The sequence below is a fragment of the Tachypleus tridentatus genome, chromosome 7, assembly GCF_004210375.1.
Source record: "Tachypleus tridentatus isolate NWPU-2018 chromosome 7, ASM421037v1, whole genome shotgun sequence".
Classification (NCBI taxonomy): Eukaryota; Metazoa; Arthropoda; class Merostomata; order Xiphosura; family Limulidae; genus Tachypleus; species Tachypleus tridentatus.
Genome location: NC_134831.1, coordinates 18502409 through 18509684, shown reverse-complemented (window position 1 = coordinate 18509684; position 7276 = coordinate 18502409).

Sequence of the window (7276 nt, the reverse complement as noted above, 5' to 3'; positions counted from 1 at the left end):
TTTTTTCACACAACCATGATATTGTGTGTATTTGTGATATATGAAATGGATAGTGTTAATGCTGGAATCTGATTAACACAGGGATATCCACTAAATTCCGTGTTGTAGCCATCCAGTGGTACAGTGGTATCTCTATGGACTTACACTGCTAAAAACCGGGTTTTGATACTCGTGGTGGGCAGAGCAAAGATAGCCCATTGTGTAGCTTTGTGCTTAATTCCAAACAAACAAATCCATGTTATAGCGTGAAATATGGAGAGGATAGTGTTAGTGTTGGAGTTTAATTAACACAAACATATTCATTTAATTCCATGTTGTAGCATAGTGTGTTCAGTTGGCTTCCCAAAATGTCGGCTGTCGTGAAATTCTTTTTCAACACTATCGCCACACCCCGTAGATTAAGGATAGTCAATGTTTCACACCTCGTAGGTTAAGGATAGTCAATGTTTCCCAGAGGATATGGTGAATGTAACGAGTTACCCAATCATTGTGGCGGGAGCCTTTACGCAAAAAGGAATCTCTTGAAAGCAGTAGCTTAAAAAATTACACCTGTGTTTTCGGTGGATAAACGTTTGAATTCAAGTTTTTTTATTCATATAATATGTGTTCTTCAGAAAGAATATTACTAATTCTTTCACGACTACAGTCATAATATTATATGATTATTTATTCAGTGAGGTAGCAGCCTTTATCTTACTTGGGTACATAAACTACGTTTTTGATTATCAGGAAACAGCCCTTTTCTGAAGTACAATTTTTTGAATCAACAATTAAATAGCCATACAGCCACCGTACTGCATCTTGATAAATTTCTTCAAAATATTTGACAAGTCAGAAATATTTGTCTCACTAATACATTCACGTGGGATTTCTCTTTGACATTCTTGAACGCAATAACACATTAAGAATTTAAACTTATAACGCTCACTTCTCTACCATAATGAAAGAGATTCTATGCTGTATGAAACACTAATAAATTCAAATGGTAACTTCTACGTGTTTATTTTCTCCAATTTCAGTAACAAGATAATCGATGACAAAATGATTTAGTTTATCAGACTGTAAATAATTTTGAACATGTTCATGTAAACCTTAATATTTTATATTAGCTTATTGTTCAGGGAGTGAAGTCACTGTAAAACCACACAGCATTTTCAGGAACAGGATAAATAATTTATGGACGGTGCACAATAAATTTGCTCACAAACTCAGTTTTGCAGCTTCCTCTTGGGCATGATACTATACTTGTAAATTAGTACTGTAAATAACTCTCTACTATCTTTAATAAACTTAGTTCTGATGAAAAATAAATGAAGCAGAATTCATGTAGAATATTACATCCTTGAAACTATAGAGAAATTTTACTCTTAATAATTCCCAAAGTGAAAAATGTTTTCACATAACACTCTAAAATCTGGACTTCGATTCCCCGCGGTGGCCACAGCAGATAGCTTATTGTGGTTTTGTTCTAAAACCAAAATAATACACACATACATAACACTATACAAATGAACTACATATGCTATTCCAGTGTAAAGAAAAAGTACAAAAATACCTTTTTTAATTAAACAAGTTAAATATATTCTGTTAGAATCTTACAAACAATTAATGTTTGAATGATGACACGTTTGTTGAAATAAGAAAACAAAACATAATTTCTGTTAACCTTTATCACTTCTGCCAAATATTACGTGCATCGTTACTATATAATGTGTATGCTTGAAACATATTGGCTTTAATCAGTGTTTATTAAATCAAGTTTTATCATGGATTTATAAATTCATTTTGGGTAAGCGTGAAGAATTGTTTGTTTTTGAATTTCGCGCAAAGCTACTCGAGGGCTATCTGCGCTAGCCGTCCCTAATTTAGCAGTGTAAGACTAGAGGGAAGGCAACTAGTCATCACCACCCACCGCCAATTCTTGGGCTACTCTTTTACCAACGAATAGTGGGATTGACCGTTACATTATAACGCCCCCACGGCTGAAAGAGCGGGCATGTTTAAGTGTGAAGGAACGAACAAGTAAGTTTTTTATTCAAACTCTAGATATGGTTTTGCCTGAATCATATAATTAATAGTAACGCATCACATGGAAAACATAACATACAGTGCAATTGTATTCAGTCTGTCATGATCCATGTAGTGTTCTTCCTATTGCTAAATCCTATTACGTCTGATCTTACCCATAAGGTATTAAACTCTATATTAGGGTTTTGCGCTAACCAAGTGCAATAAAATACACAACATCAACATTATGTCAACATTTTTTTTAAATGAACGACTTCTCAAAAACACTTCCTATTATTAATATGAATTGAATTGGGTAAGTGGAAGAAACAATAACACCGTTTTAAGTTTTTCTGTAAAAAATATCATTTAATAGGATTTAAAAACTTCGATGATTTTATGAAACTTTTTTTTGTGTTAAATGTTTTGTTGATTCACAGAGTACAAAACACTGGACCTTTACTAGGTCTTTAGACATCTTGTCAGTATAACCATTTTGTGCCAAAACATAAAGAGCTCTTACCACATTTTATAATGGAACCTTTTTGGTATAAACAGTTAAACTGTTTAAAATTACCTGGAAATTAGTTTTTCCACTCACATCATTTTGTTAAGTCAAGATATCCGATAGAAAAAAATGTTATATATTTATGTATATGTATATATAAATGTATGTATGTATATATATTTGAGATTAATTATGTATCGGTTTAGTAGCTTATCCATTTATATGGTTATATATGTCTGCATGTCGTTTATCTGTGAGTCTGCACAGCGATATTGTGTTTGTGCGCGTTTGTATATGGCAAATTACCTATATGCTTTTGATTATGAATATCTGTAAATTACAGCATTTTTTGGGTAAACATATTTCTCTAAAGGTTAGTAGAACAATGTGTAAAATTCATAGAATAATCTATATGTCAAAAGCAACCAATGATTTTGAAAAGGTAGTGACCAAAAACAGCTATAAATAATTTAGTAAAAAAGAAGCATATTTGCAAGAGTTAAAAATACACTTAATCTGGGGAATTGTATAGATTACACCTGATGAAGGTGTAAAGCAAAATGTTGAATAATTCTTATCAGTTTCTCTTGAAATAATTTTGGTCGTTTTTATAGTACATATTATGTCATCGTGTTATTGTACTTCTGTTAGCACTGCATAATTTAAATAATTTTGGTCTTTTACTAAGCCTGATATTCGATCAACATTTTGATATAAATACGGTTTTTGTTTTATGTATTTCATGATTATTATCAGATAGCTTACTATAAAAACTTACATTTAGATAAGTCTGTGTGAGAAACTACTGCAATAAAAATACGATTGGCCATTACAATTCATGTAAACTTCGCTAAATACACGAAATTAATTTCTTAGACTGAGGACAAACCAAGAACGACTCTTCGCACTTAGAATGGCATCTTCCCTCTCCTCTCCTGAAGTGCTTTTCATATTTGCGTCAATCAACCTAAACTGTACGACAAACTGCTTCAACTTAAAAGTGTGGGTGTAGATGAAGAGATCTGGCTGTAAACATGATGATTTAATAATTAAAATATGTTATACGAAGTTCCCACTCAAATATTATTTGAAAGCGAGACTTCAAATAGAGACAAACCATTAATCTCGTTTGAACATTCGTAACAAGGCAGATATTATTGAATAAATAGCAGTTTCTATGTGTATATATGACTGAGTTAGAAAACTAATTTATGAGAAGAAAGAAAGCAAAATGTCCTGAAATTAGTAAAGATTGGTTGTTTGTTTGTTTGAAATTAAGCACAAAGTTACCCAATGGGCTATACGTAATTTGCCCACCACGGGTATCGAAACCCAGTTTTTTTAGGTATAAATCCGCATTCATACCGCTACGCCACTAAAGAGGGGCATCAGTTGTTTATGATGAAAAATAGTTTCTTTGATGGTGTTAAATTTTTCTTGTGTGGAATTAAAATGTGACTGATTTTTGGAAATAGTTAGGGTGTTAAAAGCTTTCATTCAACTAAAAGCTATAGAAATAAAAAAACACGGTCTAATATATAACTTGCAATACTTAAATCACCCAGCATTTCCTTAAAGTTAAGATACGAGGGGTCTGTGTTGAAACACGTCTGAGGATTCACAGAATATTAGCAGCAGAAGTTGCTGAAATATCAAAACTAAAGATTAGCAAGAAGAAAATGGTAAAGCGAAATAAATTATGGAGTAACTTGACTTGGGAACAATAGATTGAACCAGATTTCATTAAGGCGTTGCAGGGACGAATGCAACAAGTAGTCCGAAATACCCTTAAAATAACCATGTAAGCGTTGTTTCTTGTCGTATGTAATCCTGCAACTTCTTGAACGAGAATAGCACATTTGAATGTTAAATTGAATGTTTTGTTCAGTATGGACAAGTGTAGTGTTATAATTCAGCAAGATTTGGTTTGTTTTTTAATTTCGCGCAAAGCTACACGAGGGTTATTTGTCAGTGATGTCGAGAAACCCACTTGCTGAGAAATTTATATGCAAAAACGGCTCGTTTGGGTTGAGAAAATATTTTACATAGAAGAGCGAACAACGTTTCGACCTTCTTCGGTCATCGTCAGGTTCACAAAGAAAGAGGTAACTGACCGGAAGCTGACCACATGTTTGAAAGGGGTTGTGTAACTGTGTGTCGAAATGTAGAGGGCGGTATTAGATGTTTGAATATATAATTTTATTTATTTTATTATATTAATATAGGTATAAAGGCGTTCCTTTATATTGGAGAAACAAGTAGAAAAATGGAAACCAGATTCAAAGAACATAAAAAAGTCACCTTCACACGTTTTCGAACACTGCAAGTCAAATAAACACAACATAACCATAGAAAACACTCAAATACTAAATAAAGAAACAAACATAAACAAACGCAAAATTAAAGAAGCCTTACTTATACAACAACTTAAACCCAAAATAAACCAATATAAAGGAATGCCTTTATACCTATATTAATATAATAAAATAAATAAAATTATATATTCAAACATCTAATACCGCCCTCTACATTTCGACACACAGTTACACAACCCCTTTCAAACATGTGGTCAGCTTCCGGTCAGTTACCTCTTTCTTTGTGAACCTGACGATGACCGAAGAAGGTCGAAACGTTGTTCGCTCTTCTATGTAAAATATTTTCTCAACCCAAACGAGGGTTATTGTGCTAGCAGTGTATTTAGCAGTGAAAGACTAGATGGAAAGCAGATAATCATCATCATCCACCGATGACTCTTGGGCTACTCTTTTACCTACGAATAGTGGGATTGAGCGTCACTATACATCGCTTCCATGTTTGGTGTAACGGGGATTCGAACCCGCGATACTCAGATTATGAGTTGAGTGCTTTAACCACCTGGATATGCCCGGCTTAAGGAAACCTTCTTCTAATGTAATATTTAACTGTTCACTAGAATCACTGGATTGAGTGTAACGGGTTGCACGTGAAACTTCCACAGAAGTGTGTCGTATGCTTTATTGTCAAAGTTTAGTGGCCATATCCGAAACGTTAAACAAAAGTGACCCCACTTTTAATTTATGTTATTTTGAATAAAGCACAAAGCTGCACAATGGGATATCTGTGCTCTGTTTACTACGGGTATCGAAACCCGATTTCCAGCGTTGTAAATCCGCAGACATCACAATGTACCAGTGGGGGGAGAGGGTATTTTTTTACAACATTCCAAATTAAAGGATAGCCCTTTTTTTAGCTGCGGAAACACACGAAGTTGTCACACAATCTATCCGTAACGCTTGTTAAACAATACCAAAAAAAAATTGGTTTACAAATAAAAGTAACAGTGAAATTAAAAGAGTCCTAAGATAAAAGTTTGTGCTGATGAACCGAAACAACCTAACTTTATTGGGCCTACTTTCTCGTATATTTATATTTTCCTATAGAGAAGAAAGATAAACGAGATAACTTCAAAACATTGGCTTAGTTACTCATTTAACAGTAAAGTTTTCTTTAACCACGTGAAATCCATCGTAACTTTTTTTAACATTTCAGTTCCTCCGTACAAGTCTGACTTCAAGACTAATTTCCCTTAATGCTCACAAAATATAAGAAAGATTTTCAATTAGAAAATGAAACACATTTTAATTAAATAACTAGTTTCACTAGCTCAAAACTTATTTTCATTACTATAAATAACTGTGTGTTTTAAATAAAAATCAAACCTTCTAGAATCACAGAGAAAAAAAAAAGTTACAGAAAAAAACTGAGCGGCTCAGAAAATATTCCAAAGGGCACAGCAGACGACTGATAACACAAGTGGTATGCCAGTTGCTATACCTGCCATACTTTTAAACTATCTTTGGAATTGTTTTCGTAAGATTGGAAGACTGTTTTTAGATATTTGTTGCGATATATAAATGTTTTAAAGTAATTTGCTTACTTCAGAACCATCAAGAGGAATGAAATTACAATTGTCACACTGCTGTCGTTTAAAACAGTGATTTATAATACAAGTTTAAACAATTTCAAGCTAAACAACAACTGTACCTTCCTTTTATATTCATGAAGTGATTAATGCCCTCCTGGCACGAGAGAAATTCTAAGAATCTTCCGTGTGACGTCAACAGATGATGCGTTTTTTTTTATACAAATGAAGTATTTTCAATTTAGTTTGTTAGTTAAGCACAAAGCCACACAATAAGTTATCGAAATCCGCTTTCTAGTGTTGTAAATCCGTAGACATAATGTTGTACCACTAGGGGTCTTTAATTCAACTCGATTTGTTAGAAAAGAGATAATTATATTATGTTTCCACAAACACAAGAGGGATTTTTTAAGTACGTTACGCGGTTAGAAAATATTGATTTTTTATCAGAGTATTATTTGATACATGTAATACAGCTGCTTTTATTTTCCAATTTATAGACGCTATTCAAGATATTCTTAACAGGATAGGATAAAGAAACGCACTTGGGTGCAGGTGATTTGAGATAGAATGACAAACATCAAACTTAAGAATTATATAAGTTAGTGCCGAAACAAAACCAAAAACAAAATATTTTAATTTTGAAGCTTACGTTAACACGACGTTTCTCACAAATTTTACATCACAACAGTACACTGAAACATGACAGGAAGGTTAACTTCATTAGTAATGTTCTGGTACAAAAAGAAAAAAAATAAGGCAAACAGTGAATACTGAGGACTCGAAGCATTGGCCCTCACTTACCTTAAACTTTCAGAAATATATGTAGTGTAATTTCTTCAGGTCATAACATAAACTGC